This window comes from Chrysemys picta, chromosome 4 (assembly GCF_011386835.1).
Source record: "Chrysemys picta bellii isolate R12L10 chromosome 4, ASM1138683v2, whole genome shotgun sequence".
In the NCBI taxonomy this organism is placed as follows: domain Eukaryota; kingdom Metazoa; phylum Chordata; order Testudines; family Emydidae; genus Chrysemys; species Chrysemys picta.
Genome location: NC_088794.1, coordinates 123,215,092 through 123,232,965, shown reverse-complemented (window position 1 = coordinate 123,232,965; position 17,874 = coordinate 123,215,092). Strand labels below are relative to the sequence as shown.

Here is a 17,874-nt window from a genome sequence, read left to right as displayed (position 1 = left end):
AAAATTAAATAAAAAATAAGATCAAGAGTAATGACCATCATCAATATACATTTGTATAGCCCTGAAGCAGAAATCTAAACTGAAACCCCCAAATTTAGCTTCATATTAAGAAATCAGCATGACTGAAATCTCACACAGAGTGGAATTAAAGCTCTGTAACTTGGTCTCATTTCATGAAACCATCAACATCTGAAATTGCATTCATGTTTCAGGCACAATGTTTAGTCTCCAGGAGATGAATCTGTGATGTTTTGCAAATTATATTATTAAAAATGGCTAGGTTAATGGTGTTTTTGGTGATGTTTCAGTCTGCAGAACACATGTCAGTTTAGTTGCGGAATGGCTTGACTGGATTAATAAAGGATAGTTGTAGTAAGAAACATTAGAAGGTTGATAAGAAAATTAGTAATTTAAATATAATTTAGTAAAAAATTAGCATGATGTTCCCACAATCTTCAGTCTGCCTAGAGAAAGGGTTTTGTAAGCATGGTATACCTGGTGCAGGGGAAGGCATGATGTAGGAAGGATGATTTTAAACATCATTATAGAAAAGTGATTTATTTCCACCTAATTTAACCATCTGTCTAATCTATGCTAAATTTTACGATAGTATCCATTCCTGTAATATTTAAGCCATAATTTACTCTGGGGGGAATTCTGTGCCACTGTGTATGTGCAGAATTTATGTCCCCCGCAGATTTCTTTGCCTCCTTTCAGAAAATGACTTTCTGATGGGGAAGCAAGGGGAAGCTACAAGAGCGGTCATGTGACCCTCCCCAGCAGTATGTTTCAGGTGCCCAGGGCAGCTGGCAGAGAGGTAAATCACTGTGGGGCAGAGGGTGGGACTGGGGAAGACCTGGCTGGTGGCTCCTACCCTGCAGGGCCGGCTCCAGCTTTTCTGCCACCACAAGTGGCAAAAAAAAAAAAAAAAAAAAGAGCAGCAGCACCTCGGCAGCAGCTCAATCACGCCGCTTCTTCTGCAGCAGTTCGGCGGTGGGTCCTTCCTCTCTTCCTCTTTGGTGGCAATTCGGCGGCAGCTCAAAGAGGAAGAGAGGGAATGAGGGACCCCACCACTGAATTCCCGCCAAAGACCTGGATGTGCCGCTCCGATACCGAATGGAGTGCCGCCCCTTTGAATTGGCCGCCCCAAGCACCTGCTTCCTATACTGGTGCCTGGAGCTGGCCCTGCTACCCTGCACCGGGCTCAGCTGCTAGTCCTGGCTAGGCTGGCAAGGACAGGACTTCCTCTTCCCCTGCACAGCATCCGGGGCTGGGTCAGACTTATATTTCTCCCCCAGCTGCAGGAATCTCTGCAAATTTCCCTGCTTCCTGCACCCATCGCTCCTCAGCTGCAGGGGGAGAGATCCCTGTACAGAGAGTGCTCCCCCATCTGCCCAATCCCTGTGCATCCAGACCCCCTCATACCCAGTCCCTCTTACTGAGCCTCACCCCCCCCCATTCAACCCCCCCCCCCGATGAGACCCACTCCCTCTGCACCTGGACCTTCCCAATGAGCCACCCACACTCTGATCCCCACCCACCACGCCCCACTCTCCCAGAATCTAGACCCCGCACTGAACTCCCCACACTCAGATCTCCCTGGTGAGCTCTATGCCCCCCATACCCAAACCCCATGCTGAGTCCCAACCACCTTCACCTGGACCCCCCTGCAGAGTCCTATTACCGTTCCACCAAGAACCCCCCAACAAACGCCTGTGCATCCAGATTCCCCCCCACACCCAGATCCCCCACCGAGCTACCTACACCCAGATTGCCCCACACAGAACCCCCTCAACCCACACCTGGATCCCCCACACTAAGCCCCTCCACATTTGGATCCTGCCTTGCTGAGCCTGCTTGCTCACACCTGGTGCACCTGGCATGGAGGGGCAGGGCCCTGGGGTATTTTTGGGACAGGCCCGGTTCTTGCACTATGTCAGGGTTGGGTGCAGCCTCACCATTGAGTCTGTGTCCTGGGGTGGGAGCCGCACAGCCATCTCCCACCTCTATGCAGCCAGTGGCCTGTGCTCCCCAATGCCATGCTGGAGCCTCCCCATTTATTTGACAAATAAAATTTTCCGAATTTTGCAGAATTTTAAAATATTGTGTGGAGAATTTTTTTTTTTTTGGCACAGAATGCCCTCATGAGTAATATTTGACACTGTTGTTTAGAGATGGCAGCTGCATGTGTCCTATCAATAGCTGATCGTAGTAACAGAAATCTGTTACTATAATGTAGCTTATACAGAAAAACTTTTACGCTATGTGCTTACATCTATCCTCTTTCAAAAGATAAAGCATTTCAGTGCACATTGAATCTCTGTTACCCTTTTCATGTCCCTGACATTCATTATAAATTGAGAAGCCAGTGTTTTTAAAAGCTATTTAGATGTTTTCTGCTGTAACTTTCTCTAATAGATATATTCCCATTGATTGCAGTGAAGCACACAGAGTAGAACAGAACAGATCAATTGAAAAGTAAAGTTAAGACAACAAGTACACTTCTTTTCCACTTACCTTAATAGAAACAGCTAAGGCCAGATCTATCCCTGGCATAATACCACTGAAATCAATAAGAATTGTACCAGGGATGAATTTGGCTCTTAGTGGTTTTTTTTTTGACCTTTTCAGAGTGTTGCTCTACAGGAGCGATCCTATTAAACAGAACCAGTGATACCTGAACTTGAAATATAGAAAAGGCAATGCTGGAGTGAATATCACGTTTCTTTCATTAAAGGATAACGTTGACTTTTATAGAGTGAGGGCAAGAGAATTGATTCCAGATAAATGCTAAATTTAGTTTCAGGCCTCCCCAAAGAGTTACAATCCAGACTTAGCATGACACTGGGACATCACTGTGTTCATGTGCAGCTGTCCAGCAGGGCTTACATAGTCTTTCTATAGATCTATATTTCATGACAGTTTTGAGCCAGATGTCAGCTGAGACAGATGTGCTACTCACTCATTCATCAAAAAAATCTATGTAAGATGGATACTAGCAACTCAAATGTACTTCTTGAACTGCAATAGAGAGAATGTGCTCAGTTTGACAATACTTATTAGCAAAAGTTTCTGGATTTCATTATACTACACAAAGGCCCTTTACTCAGTGCAGTTGCCTCTCAGGAAGGAGAGGACAAGAGCTATGGACTTCCAATGATTTTTGCAGCTTCAGCCCATTACCTTTTCACCCTCAGATGCATCAATCTAAGACTGAGAGGTTTCAGCACATCTTTTGAAGACTGACAAGCAGCAGCACAACTGAGCATTGGCCGTAAGTCATCGCACCAGCAGAGTCTATCTCCAGCTGGAATGGCCTCTTGTTTCCCAGTTGAAGATTCCAAAGCACTCTGTAGATAAAAGCAATAAGCAACATGTACGGAGTGAGGGGAGGAAAGAGGGAAGCTTTTATGACAAACTAGCCCCGAGAGAAACAAACTAAGAGATTCTCTCTCTCCTTCTAAGGGTATGTCTACACTGCAAGCTTTCCATATGTCCTGGGTCACACCCTTGTGGATGCAAGCTAGCCAGTCCTGCCTCCAAGAGTCCACATTGCTGCGCCGCACATTCCCTACCCCACATACCCGTGTTGACACTGGCATTGCAGCTACACCTGTCCACAGCTAGGATTTCAGTGGACATATCCTGGAGTTCTTGGCATCTTGCCAGCTGGAGCTGCTTTAGGGATTGGTTCCTGGCATATTGTGGGAGAACTTGTCTGTCCTCCCAGGCCACAGTGAAGAAGTGGTTTTAGTCCGCCAACATATTTAGCTGAGGCACTTCCTGCTCTACACTCTCCAGACTTCTGTCCATTACTACTGGGGAACCAGCCATGTGTTTGTAGGATGAGCTACTCCTACTTGCTGAAGGGGCAAGTACGTGAACACAAAGAGTACTACTACCTTGTTCTGCAGGCCTTGCTTGACCACAGAGGCAGGTTCTTTAATACCAAGAGGGGCAGTACTGGAAAGATGCATGGTTCCAGAGTCCTGAGGAGATCTGGCATTTACCTGTTGGGGCAAGTAGGGACCCTGTTCCCTCCTAAGGGCATTGGTATGAATGGGGTGTCGGGGCCCACCATGATTTTGGTGGACTCTGCCTACCCTGTCTTGTCATGGCTCATGAAGCTATACCCCGACTTCAGAGGGCCTGGAGAAGGAGGTTCAGTTATGCTCTAAGTAACTGCTGGAAAGTGGTGGAGTGTGCTTTTGGCAGGCTGAAAGTAAGATGGTGCTGCCTACAAAATCCTTTGGTTGCCTGTGTGGCCAATGCATCTGAATGGCTGAGTCCTGCTGTGCCCTGCACAATATCTGTGAGGCCAAAGGTGAGTATTTCCACATGGAGTGGTCTCAGGACCCTGCTGGTTTGCAGGCCCAGTACAGGCAACCAGATCAACACTGGGGCTGGGTGCAAGCAGTCAAGGGAGATAAGAGATGCATTATGTGCCCATATCCTCATAGCCAATGGGATGTGGATGTGAAGATGTGATGCTGTAAAGGGGCCCTGTGATAATGCCCAGCAATGCCAGTAATGGGGGCATGTAATGCTGTAATGGAGCCTATAATGCAGTTATGGTTTTAACTGTTTTATTCAATCACTGCTAATTTTTATCAATACTGTGCTTCACATGACTGGTTTTGCGAGTTTAGGAAATGCTGTAGCTTTTTTAAATGTCAAAGACTAAGCATCTTCTCTCTCCACTCTTCTGTTAGCATCCAAACAGCACTGTGTTGTACAACCAAACTACTTTATTAAATAAAAAGCAAAAGTGAAAAACCTCTAACAAGGTATTGCAGGCATACCAGCTGCCTGCCCACAGACCCCAGGACATGTATGTAGAGTGAAGGAAAGTATAGCACAAGTGTGTGTGTGTAAGGTATGGTGCTAGCCAGTGAAATTATATGAACACTGAACTGAAAACAACAAAGGACATTTTTAATGGTGCACAGAGTTATTGCTCCTGTTCTCCTTCCCCCTGACAAAATGTTTTGCCCACGAGGCATGTTGCTGCACAAGTTGTGTGGCTGGTGCAGTTGCAGAGGGGTGTAGTGCACAAGGTATACAGTCCAAAGAGTTTTACATGGGTCAGGCATGCCATGATTTTCCAGTGAGTGCACTGTCTTCAGGACATGATACCACAGGCATGGGTGGCTGCACAGGGGCTGTTACTGCTGTTGGCATTGGAGCCAGCTGTAGAGCTGGCACTACTGCTGGCAGCTGCATCCTGGTGGACAACATGCTCAAAAGCAGTTCCATCACCATCTGGCCCTGCTCCCTATTTCTCCTCTCCTCTGCCTTGAACTGTTCAATCTGTCTCTGCTCCTTCATCTCTCTCCTCCTTCTCCCTCTAATGCTGCAAGTGAGCATCAGTCCTTCAGATCATGTTCTCAAACATCTCAGCCCTGACCTACTTCCTTTTTGCTCACTGATGGATGGTAGGGTCCATCTTACGCCTGTGTGGGAGTGATGGCCCATCTGAGGTTGAAGTACTTGCCAAGGCAAGCAAAACAATGAAAGGCAATATAATTTTTTTCATGGGGGGAAAAACAAAAAGAATCTCCCCACTTTGCATTTGCATCATGCAAGGCCACACTGAAACTCTTGTCAGTTAAGAATGCTTTTTATACTCCTTGACTCATTGTCCTGTTCAGAAGCTGCTGTTGCCATAGACTTTTTTAATGAAGCACCAGGGTAAGTGTTGGTCCTAACATTCTTTCAGGCTGGAGAAGCCCTTGATGACATCACCCCTTTCAAGTACCAGATTGGGAAAGTGCTTTTCCAGGCAAATGGCGGAAACTCAGACATCTATGCAAAGGGGATTTTTCCATGCCTGGTGATGGAACTGCTTATCCATGAGTGAAGTGGTCTAGTGAGTTACGAGGGCAGTTGTAACAAATTTACCCTGCCAAGGAATCTGACCAACCAGCTGGAGTACCTCTATGTGACAAATGTTCAAGTATCACCTTCCAGGAGTGGAAGAACATAAAGGCAAACGTTAACAGCATACAAAGCAAAGCTGCAGAAAGCTTGCTTATGGCGCCCCTCCTGCCTGGACTGGACCGCATGTCCTGAATGAACAGAGCAAGAGGGACAAATAACAAAGGACCAGATCAAACTTTGCCCCCTGTTACAGCCCCTGGGATTTATAACCTGTGCTGACTGGGACAGTGGTTTAACAGACTAGGTATAAATCTATATAATCAGATTGGTGTAACCGAATACTAAAGAACAAAATTTCTATAAATATACTCATGTTTGCCAGTAGTATGACCCATTAATTATCTGGCTCAGATTTATTTCAATTACACTGTGTAAGTCCCAGCAACTAGGAGTGCATTTGAAGGTTTTTTTCCCCTCTCTTGGCATCCATCTTGGATCACATGATGCCGGGGGAAGGGTGAAAGAGAAGCATAGGGAAGGGAGTCCATGAAAATGTCATGGCTTCCACCCTCAGCTAAAGCTAAGCCCACCCTGCTAGCATGCAATATTGGACGTAACCAAGAAATTATTCTGTCTTAAAAGTGCAGTCTCCCAGAGGATCAGAACAAAGATGGCGGGTGGCACTTAATGGGCCTTGTACCTCTCCCTGTCACAGCCATTCCATCGCTTTGTCTCTGGACAGGTCGTTGGAAAATTTGTCCCTGTGTATCCATCAGGGTATCAGCCTGTGCAGGCTGATCCTGGGCTCCCATCTCCCCTGCCCATTCCTAGGACTCTGCCACAGTCTCTTCCAGCACTGCCCCCTCTTCCTCCTTTCTGTACATGAATCCACTCCTATTCAAAATGATGTATCCCTCTCTGGAGCAAGTTGTCCCTGACATATTACACTAAGGCTCTAGGGGACTTGCTCCTGAACTACAGCAACAGTGGCTACAGAGGCCCTCAGGGCTCCATTTCTCAGATTACCTAGAGTCCAGGGCAGAGGTAGAACCAGCTGGAAGCAACTTCCAGAACAAATCATAAGCTAGAACTTAGAGACAAAGGGTTTGATTTTAATTTCAGTTCTGGCTATTGTTGGAGTGGAGCAGAGAGAGAAGCATCACAGCATGGGACGTCCCCATTAAACTTCCCATTCCTACCCAAAGGGAAACTTTTGAACTCTGCTGGTGGTTATTGGGTCATTGAAAAGTATCGGTCCAACAGAGACCAGCAACCCCGAAGGCTGAGGAGCAATTCTAGATCAGGTGCCAAGAGCCAGCTTAACTTTCTGTTGGACTCCAGACCAAGGAGCCAGCCTCAAGACAGTACTACCTTTCTAGGCATGAAAACCTCGTAAGAAATCCCATGTTTGTTTGTTTTGCTGTTTGTTTTAATCTGGCCAGTGATTACAGTGCTGCATCACCCGTCAAAGAACTGATTCCGAACTCACTATCCGCCCCCAGAGGGAGCTGGATAGTTTGGGCCCATTTGTAAATATTGAGGGGGGGAGGATTTAAAGTATTGTTGCTATTTTATTATTCAAGTTATTCCTGTTCTTTCATTATCCCTTCTCCTTTGTTCCCAGTACCTAATAAAGTTCCCCCGTTGTTTATTGATACTTTAGGGATTAAGATAATTATCTTATTCCTTATGTATTGGACTACCCTCCTAGTGTATTATTTGGTAGTAAACCTGTTCCCAAGGGACAGCATCTCTTATGTTTCATGCACTAGGAGGGCACCCCCCCTTGGGGGGAGGCACCAGATGCCAAGATAAAGGAATTAGGAACAGTCAGAGGCCACACCTCAGGCTGGGATTACAATTATGTCATGTGTGACAATGGTCTTTGTACTCAGGGTGTAGGCAAGTATCTGGTTGAGTTCCTCACATGGTGTGTGGAAGGTGCTTCCGACTTCTAGGAGCTCAATTCCGCTTCCCCAGGCAGCTCCTGGAGCCCCTGCCTGGCTTGGAGACCTATGAGCGGCTGTCAGTGAAGCAGGGATTGGTTCCAAAGGGCCCAATCCCTTTTTATTGTCCAGATCCTGTCCAGCCTGGGTCAAAGACAGGTGGGGAGTGGGAGGCTCCAGCTCGCAGAAGTTGTAAGTCCAAAGCTAGCTTAAAAGCATTAAGATAAGATATAAGGTAGAAATTCAAGAAGCCTACCAGCCTAAACATGTAAGATAATAGAGTAAGCAGTTAGTATAAAGATATGAAGCCTATGAACTGTGGCATAAGTAAATTGTTTAGCTTAGCATAAGTAAGTTAATTAGCAGTGACCCTAAATCAAAAAATAGCATACGACATACATTTTGCAATAAATAATTCTGCTGAAATTCTGGGATAGGAACATCAGCAGATACTTAGCCAAAGAATTGTTATAGTAACCAGTTGATGTATATGCTAATAAATTTGATATAATTAGTATACTAACCTATAGAATTAAGACTCCCCAATATTATAAGGGTGAGGAAGTCAGTTGGGCAAAGAGGCTGAACCCTCTTATGAATATTCAGGGCAGCCATCAAACGCAATAATAGGCTGGACCACAAGATAGGCTGATGAGAACTTAATAATTGTATTGGTTGGTATGCCAGAGAGAGGATAGGCCCCTGGCAGCCTATCACCTGTCTCACTACTCCTGGGTCTCCATAAGGATTGTGTGAGTATGCATATCATATAATGTGGGCCGTAAAACTGATATTGCATTACTGCTACATTTTTGTTTGTTTGGGAACTTTTCGTGTGTTAATAACTCTGCTAATAAAAATATTAAAATAGCAAAAAAAATCTGTTGGCCTACATGTGACTGTTGCAGCCAATTTAATCATAGTACAAATAACTGTGGGCCTGGTCTTGGAACTGGAACCTGTCAAACCGCAAGGTTTCATTTGTTAATTGGAAATTCTTAAGTAATCAGTACAATATAATCAATATTCAATCAGGCAACAGCCCCATACTACCCAGTCAAGTATGCCAGCTCAGGTAGAATTTTCCCCATGACGCATATTGGAGGGTTTTCAGTGTGGGTTACAGGGAGGATTGGGCAAAAATGCAAAGGTCGACATGCAGAAAGCTTGCAGGGTAGATATACTCAAGCTATTGTAACGCAGGGAGGATGACATCGGCCCAGAGTAGTATATCTGAGACACAGAAACAAGTATGGTCATACATCCTCCTAAACTAGTATTTCCTTGCCAAATTTCAGTGCAGAAAGGCAGCTTTTCCAGATCCTAACATCTCGGTGGTTACAAGCAGCTGTTTTATAGATGTAGGATACTAGTGGGGACCAGTGAATAAGAAAGAGGCTAGTTGGGGAAATTGACTTATTGAAGGAGAAATTGAAAAGCAATTAATGATTAATAGCTTAATGCTCTGACTCAACTATCCCTTGCATATGAGCTAATTTCTAATCTGTTCTATGGAAAGGCTTTTAACTTGATACTTAAAGATACGGATACTGGGCTAAATTCAGAGGTGATATAGACAGTGGGCTCCCTTGCCTGAGTCTCCTCTCACCCCAGTTTCACACTGATGAAACTCCACTGATTTCAAAGGAAATACTAGAGAAGCTAGCCAGCAGAAGCAAATACAAGGAGCAGCCACTGCAGATGCTGCGCTAGAGACTGTCAGACACTGATGATGTTACCAGATTGCTTTGGTACAGATTTGACTCTGGACAGTTTCCCGTTTATGCTGGTTGGCTGTTTGCTGTGGCCCCATCTCAGTCTCACTCCGCCTGTCCTCCAGGCTCTTCGCTTTTCTTCCTGATATCCTTTACCCAACCCTCCTCAGACCTTCCTGTCTATGGCCCTTCTGTCTTTCCTTCTAGCTAATTGCTTCAGAACAAAACTCCAACCAAAGAATTAAAAAAAAATGTTGGCACTAAGATGGTGTTTACAAACCGTCACTCTGCTTATAAATTATACCCCTGTTCCCTACCCTGGATTTACTTTGTCTAGTTAGATTGTGAGCTCTTTAAGGCGTGGACTCGCTATTGCTCTACAATGCCTCTGGTACTCTGTATTTGTGCAATGTCAGTAGAGCCCAAGCACAACTGTGACGCTAATAATAATAATAATGTTGGAGCAACAATAGTAGTAATAATAAATACTCATGATTGACACTGATGTGAGAGGAGAACTAGGCCCCCTTGCACTAACTGAGACTGAATCAAACTCCCCTACACCCACTTATCAATATGGGATTCTAAGGTGATGTAACTTCCACACTGGGAAATCAGAAAATGTAAGAATGCATGTGTTAAGGAAGGAGATGGGCTATTTTAATGTATACGCCCTTGTTAGTTGCTTTTCTTGCTCCATGCCTATCTTCTGGCTCCTTGGCCTGTGAGTCACAATATAGGCTTGTCTCTGAATTTGGCCCACTATACCTGTGTGGTATTTGATCAAGTATGTAAACAAAACAATAAGGGTTCAATCTTCTCCCATTGAAGTCAATGGAATTTGATATTGCATTTGACTTCAATGGGAAAATAATTGGGTCTTAAATGGGAGCAGTGGTAGGAGGGAGGGACCCATAGCAGGGAGAGAGAGAACAATGAAAAAAAAAAAAAACAAAGTCAAAAATAGTATCTCGCTCGTTTTCACTAACCCACACACCTCATAATTCATACACAAACTGATGCTGCGCTCCCCTTCTAAGCAAAGATTTAAGAGCAACGAGCCATAATGCAGTCTCATATAGCTAAGACTTTATTACTTTTACAGAATATATTATGCTATGTTTACTAGTTTAGTATGAAGTATTATCATAAATAATTAAAGCTAAACTGCACTTGTTAAATAAATTAACAAAGTGCACCGTGAGATGCATTATCTATGCTTTCGTCATGCTCATTTGCTTAGCCCCTCATCCTGCAAGAAGCTAAGTTCCCTCAACTCCATGGAAGTTGCTGGGAATGGAGGGTACTCAGCACCTCATAAGATTGGGTGCTTACTAATTCATAAAAGTCAGTAATGTGCGATGAGTCTTCCAGACATTAGTACAAGCAAACAAGGTTTGGTTGTAGGAATGAATTCCATTCCTGGGTTAGTGAGGTGAGGATGAGGTAAAGAGATACCTCCAATCTAGCATGTAGTATACACAATGTGGGGAAACCTATAAGAACTTTGTTCACAAACTACCAGAAGCAAGGCCTGGGGCTGCCACACCGCCAGGCTGCATCCAGTTACTACTGATCACATAGGAGAGAAGTAGGTATGGTCTGATGCCTCCCCTCTCACAGGTTTGTGGCTGTGTGGATCCGTGCTTAGTGTTTACCATTGGCCTTGCCCCTTGTATGCCCATATTGCCTCCACCTGTGGTGAGCTGTGGCAATCTCATTTATGGTGTACGTAAGGGTGCAGTCTTCGGCTATTTTCCTCTTGTCTAGTCATTTAAAATGTTTTTGGCTGTTGCATCCCTGCATAAAGCACCTTAGGTTTGGGCCCAGAATGTTTGTCGTTAGAACGACCGCTTTTCCTTTCATTAGCCCACCTGACCTCGTTTAGTGCAATTGGTAGCATTATAGTAAATGGCTTGCATCACTTTAAAGTAATTGTGTTCCTCCAGCCTCGAGTTCACAAGCAGCTCTCTGGTGGGCTTGAATGCATACAGTTGAACAGGAGATGGGCAGCATCAGCCCAGCGACTCAAGTCTTTTTGGGAAACTCTACATCTGCAAAAAGGATAAAGAAACAGGTTAAAAGTGCTACTAGTTCTTGTTTCATTTGCATGCAGTGGTAGGTAGTTGTGGTGGAGTTGTATGTCTGATTTTTTTCCTGGACAATTTTCTCTCATATGTGAAGTACAATGTACAAAATAATTACCACTGTTGTGCTTAACAGACACAGGATCAGATCCCAAGAAGGTGTAAATCTATATAACTCCATGGCCTAGAGAGTGTGTGTGTGTGTGTGTGTGTGTGTGTGTGTGTGTGTGTGTGTGTGTATACACTGCATATGAACAGGTCAGTTCTGGATAAGTTACTATGGGGATATCTACACTACAGCAGCACAGTTATGGTGCTGTGGCCATGCCGCTGTAGTGCAGATGCTTTCTACATTGACAGAAGGGATTTTTTCATTGATGTAGTTCAGAGGTTCTCAAACTTCCTTGCAACGTGACCCCCTTCTGACAACAAAAATTACTACATGACCCCATGAGGGGGGACTGAAGCCTGAGCCCGCCCAAGTCCTGCAGCTCCAGGTGGGAGGGCCAGAGCCTGAACCTGAGCCCTACCGCCACAGGCAAGGGGGCCAAAGCCAAAGCCCAAGGGCTTCAGCCCCAGCTGGGGGGCCTGTAACCTGAGTCCTGCCAGCCAGGGCAATAGACCTTGGGCTTTGGCTTTAGCTTTGGCTGGGCAGTGGGGCTTGGGGTTGGGCTTGGGCCCCGGGCTCCAGCAAGTCTAACGCCAGCCCTGGCGACCCCATTAAAAAGGGGGTGTGACCCACTTTGGGGTCCCAGCCCACAGTTTGAGAACCACTGATTGTAGTTAATCCACCTCTCTGAGAGGCAGTAGCTAGGTTGATGGAAGAATTCAGCCTTGCTGCATCTACAATGCGGGTTAGGTTGCTCTATCTACATCGCACAGAGCAAGAAATTTTTCACAGGCCTGAGTGATGTAACTAGGTTGATCTAATTTTAGGTATAGACCAGGCCTAGGGCACACGAGTTCATTTGAATTGTTGATATATAATTTTTGGTACAAATTAACCTGCATTTTTACATTAGCTTAAATGAAGCCAATTTCTGAGTCTCACAGACATACTGATTAGTCATTTAACATTTCTGGACTCAGTAACTCTATCTTCATTAAGAAAGTCGTTTTTTGTAATACTTGTCTCTAAAGAGGACCATGGGGATTTTTAAGAGGTGGTATTAATTAGCATTAGAAGACCATGAAGAACTTTCCTAAACAAATTCAATGTATTTTTTTTCACATGGAACAGAATTTTATTCAAAAGACCCAGTTGACTTAATAATTATCTTGAAACCAAAGCTGGATTTTAAGCCCTAGAAGGGTATATATAATTTCCAGGTGGCTGGCACCTGTGCAATTTAGCAGCAAGGAGGGGCATTAGGATGCTTATCTGTGGAGCAGCAGGAGGGCTGGCAAGGGAGCTCAGGGATTGTGGAAAGGGGTTAGGGTGACCAGATGTTCCGATTTTATAGGAACAGTTATGATATTCAGGGCTTTTTCTTATACAGGCACCTATACAGGCCATCCCGATTTTTCACATTTGCTATCTGGTCACCCTAAAAGGGTTGTCAGGATTACTTTCTGGAGGGGTTATAGGAGAACTTGGCATGTAGGAGGGTGATTGAGTTCATTGTCGGTGAGAGGAGTGGCAGTAAAGTTAGGCAGCTGAAACACTGATTGTGATGTGTGGTGGTGGTTTCTGGGAAAATTAAGCAGGTGGGAAGGTCAAGATTTTTTGCCAGGGAGTTTGCAAGAGTGATCAGCAGAGAGAACGGGGTTGTGCTGTTTGTTATGTGGAAAGGGTCAGTAACTAGAAAGAGGGGTCAGGGAAATAGACCTGGCACTCGGTGTTGTGAGTTCAGCAGATAAGGACAAGTGAGAAAGATGCTTGCGGGGGTGGGAGGGAGCGTTTCCAGAAGAGTATAATCTACAGTGCAGTTTACAGGGGGCTTGATTCTGATCTCACTTAAACTGGTGTAGATCAGAAGTGAGCGCAGTAAAATTGATGTAAAGAAGGGGTAAGTAGGGTCAGAATCAGACCCCTTGCCTGCAGTTGTCCAAGGGTTACCAAAATACTGACATTGTTCATAATATTTAAAATAGGTTTTTTCCCCCCCTCCTGATTGTTTTGTAAAGACACTCTGGAAATGTGAAACACTTCTTGGAACATTCTTGGTCCTTACTGAATAATTTTATTTTTGCCTTGCATCATTTTTTTATTGTAGGGGTGTTCAAAACTCCTTACTATGGATGCATTAGGCCTTTGTAAATAGCTACAGGGAATAAAGTGAATCAGATTTTTTAGCCCAATTTTGTCTTTCTTAGTTGTTTGTTTTGTAAAATCAATATTTATTTTTAACTGGAATACCTCCAAGCCTATGCTGGATATGGTAATGTTATAGTAAGAGGAAGCAGAGCTGGAGCTAGGCATAAGCAGATTAAGGCCTGGTCTACACTAATGAAGTAAATCGATCCAAGTTATGCTAGTTAAGTTACGTAAGATATGTAACTTAAGTCAAAGTAGCTTAGACCGACTTATGGCGGTGTCTATGCTGCGCTGTGTCTGTGTGAGACACTCTCCCATTGACATAGCATCCATCTCTAGGGGAGATGGAGTACTGAAATTATTTATGTAGCACTATAAATGTTCTGTTCAGTTTGCAAAAAACATTCGTGATGAGGTGCCCCATTACTGATGACACTTTTGTAGTGCAGGCTTCAAGTTCTTTCTTGATGCCACCCATGTTATCGACAATAGAGCTGAAGGAGGTGAAATAACTGAAAATCTCGACAAAGTGGTTACCCACTGATATGCTAGAGCCCACAACACGTTCAGAATTGCTGATTAGAGGAATTTGTTTTTCCCCCAATTAATTTTCAGGCTGAATTTTGCTGCTGAGATTTTCAGAGCTTTAAATGCTACAACTAGCTCATCCATTGATTTGACAACTAGTGCTATGCCAATGGCAAAATTGATATAGGTGAGATGCTTGTCACCAAGGCATATACCTAAAATGCATTTACTTAGTATCTGCTCAAGCACGTAGTCTATGATGGGACTGAAGAGTTCTGGAATGGCACCGAATGCCCAACCTAATTCTTAAGAAGGCGGTTCTTTTTCCATTTACAAGGATGCAGCTTGAGGAATCATCAGATAGGAGATGGAACATTTTACGGAGCTTGTCAGGGAAGCCTGCGAGTTTCAAGAACAGCCAAAGTGATTCCCTGTCAACAGAGTCAAACCTGACCTTGATATCCATAAATGTAATGTGAACAGGGTGCTTGAAGTCTTGTGCCTTCTCAATAAACTGTTGCACTGTGACAATTTGCTCTGTCATGGAATGGCTGGGAGTGAAGCCAGCTTGTTGTAGTCTTCTCTTGCTCCTTAGATATCAGGGGCTTGGGTCAGCAGGACAGAAGCAAAATCTTTCCCTAGGACAGATAGAAAAATAATGTCACAATACACCTCTATCCCGATATAACGCGACCCAATATAACACGAATTCGGATATAACGCGGTAAAGCAGCGCTCCGGGGGGGGCTGCGCACTCCGGTGGATCAAAGCAAGTTCGATATAACACGGTTTCACCTATAACGCGGTAAGATTTTTTGGCTCCCGAGGACACCGTTATATCGAGGTAAAGGAGTAATTTCAATAGTCCCATTTGCTGCCTTTATGTTTCCCTAGTGGTAAAACAATGCCGTTTTGCCAGTCACACAGGACCACCTCTGTTCTCCAGATGATATTGATCAGAATCTGCAGCCACAAAAGAATAGGTGGTCCAGCACTTTTTAATAGTTACACAGCAATTCCACAGATTCCTGCCACCTTATTTCCCTTAAGCTTCTTTACAGCTCTGTAGCTACTTCACATTACTATAGTTTTCTTTCAAACAGGACTATGTTAATGTGAACTAGGCACCTTTAAGTTCATGCCAGCAGCATCCATGTGGGGCAGTGAGATAGCAGCACCGTGGTGCACTCTGCCATTCACACCCCCATAGTCCACACTGTAGTGCAGTGTAGACATAGCTTAATTTGTGGTCGGTGTTACTGAGCTTGGCAGACTGATAAATTCTACAATTGCTGATGGATGATTTCCAATAATGAGAGATTATAATGTAATCAATCATCTTTGTTTGGGCATTGTCATGCGACCAAGTAAATTGGTGAATTCAAGTCCCATGAAATCAGGTGTTTGTAATGACAGGATCATGAGAAAAACACAACAGTGAAAGGTGTTTACCATTGCTTTTTAAGGTATTTGAGGTCATAGGTCCAATAAGGTTTTTCCGTGCTCCACTTAAATTATCAACAGTAGCATTAAAATTACTGATCAGAGTGACTCATAGACTCTAAGATCAGAAGGAACCATTATGATCATCTAGTCTGACCTCCCGCATGATGCGGGCCACAAAAGCTGACCCACCCACTCCTGGAAGAATTCTCTCCCTTGACTCAGCTGTTGAAGTCCCCAAATCATGATCCAAAGACCACAAATCGCTGAGAATCCTCCAGCAAGCGACCCCTGCCCCATGCTACGGAGGAAGGCGAAAAACCTCCAGGGCCTCTGCCAATCCACCCTGGAGGAAAATTCCTTCCCGACCCCAAATATGGCGATCAGCTGAACCCCGAGCATGCGGGCAAGATTCTCTAGCCAGACCCTCTAGAAAAAGTTCTCTGTAGTAACTTTTAATATCCCATCATTGACCATTGTTACTAATTACCAGCGATGGCACGTTATTGACCTATTGACTAAAATCACTTTATCCCATCAAACCATCCCCTCCATAAACTTATCAAGCTTAATCTTAAAGCCAGAGAGGTCTTTCGCCCCCACTGTTTCCCTCAGAAGGCTGTTCCAAAACTTCACCCCTCTGATGGTTAGAAACCTTCGTCTAATTTCAAGGCTAAACTTCCTGACGGCCAGTTTATATCCATTTGTTCTCTTGTCCACTTAGTACTGAGCTGAAATAATTCCTCTCCCTCCCTGGTATTTATCCCTCTGATATATTTAAAGAGAGCAATCATATCCCCCCCTCAGCCTTCTTTTGGTTAAGGTAAACAAACCGAGCTCCTCGAGTCTCCTTTCATACGACAGATTTTCCATTCCTCTGATCATCCTAGTGGCCCTTCTTTGTACCTGTTCCAGTTTGATTTCATCCTTTTTAAACATGGGAGACCAGAACTGCACACAGTACTCCAAATGAGGTCTCACCAGTGCCTTGTATAACGGAACCAGCACCTCCTTATCCCTACTAGAAATACCTCGCCTAATGCATCCCAAGACCGCATTAGCTTTTTTCACGGCCGCATCACATTGCCGACTCATATACACCTCTACCCCGATATAACGCGACCTGATATAACACGAATTTGGATATAACGTGGTAAAGCAGCGCTCCAGGGGGGTGGGGCTGCGCACTCCGGTGGATCAAAGCAAGTTCAATATAACGCGGTTTCACCTATAACGCGGTACGATTTTTTGGCTCCTGAGGACAGCGTTATATCGGGGTAGAGGTGTAGTTGAATAAAAAGAGTTCAGTTGATTGTAGAACTTTGTCTTGTCTTCATCAGAAGCTTCACTGCTTGGAGCATAGCAAAGAATAGTTGTTCATCTTCCACGTTTATGCTACAACTGGGCTTTAAGTAGGCAACCAGAAATTGGTTCAAATGATAAGATTGATTTGTGGATATGACATTTAAAGAGGAGTCCCACTCCTTCCTTTTTTGTATCCCAAGCACCCAACTGCAGAAGATGATCCTGGACACCTGGATAAGCAGAGAGACAAAGCTGAGGATATATAACGTTTCGGTGACCTATGGAACTTAAAAATGGCCTCTCACTGTCAGCATTGAAAAGAAGTCGGGCACCATTCAGATGAAGCATCTCTGAATGATTGAAAACATCAAATGATATGAATTCAAGTTGAATGAAGAGATCCGTTTTCTAACTAAACATGTTCTGCTCCCTCAAGCACTTGCTCAACACTCTCTATGGTGGTATGGTCATCTGCTCCAAATACCTACCACCTTCCCTATGAGAATCATTTTTGACTTTGTTCCAATGAAAGCTGGACAGAAAAGACCCCCTGGAAGCCCTAAAATACAATGGATAGATGGCATCAACACACAGCTGTTCCTCACATCCTACTACTGGCATCCTCCCCATAACATGCCAAATTTGACTAAGAACAAAATGGAGTTGCCTAATGCGTTCATTGGATATGCTGTCCAAACAACAACGTGAGAACT

The 17,874-nt window shown here is 44.3% G+C and overlaps 1 protein-coding gene and 1 long non-coding RNA gene across 8 annotated transcripts in view; one reads left to right on the top strand and one right to left on the bottom strand.

The window, feature by feature from the left end:
- FOXN3 (forkhead box N3) overlaps nt 1-17,874 on the top strand; it is a 304,684-nt gene that overhangs the window by 88,826 nt on the left and 197,984 nt on the right. For 3 of the 7 annotated variants that reach the window (XM_065593508.1, XM_065593506.1, XM_024103178.3), the window contains exon 1: nt 11,494-11,618. The exons of the other annotated variants lie outside the window; for them this stretch is intronic. The gene's annotated coding sequence lies outside the window, so the exon portion shown is untranslated. Of the gene's footprint in view, nt 1-11,493; nt 11,619-17,874 lie in introns of those variants that run through there. 7 annotated transcript variants of the gene reach the window in all.
- LOC122174519 (uncharacterized) overlaps nt 10,609-17,874 on the bottom strand; it is a 75,138-nt gene continuing 67,872 nt past the window's right edge. The window contains exons 3-4 of the long non-coding RNA XR_006176482.2: nt 14,868-15,051; nt 10,609-11,595 (exon numbers count right to left, since the gene is read on the bottom strand). This is a non-coding gene — a long non-coding RNA (uncharacterized LOC122174519). The remainder of the gene's footprint in view (nt 11,596-14,867; nt 15,052-17,874) is intronic.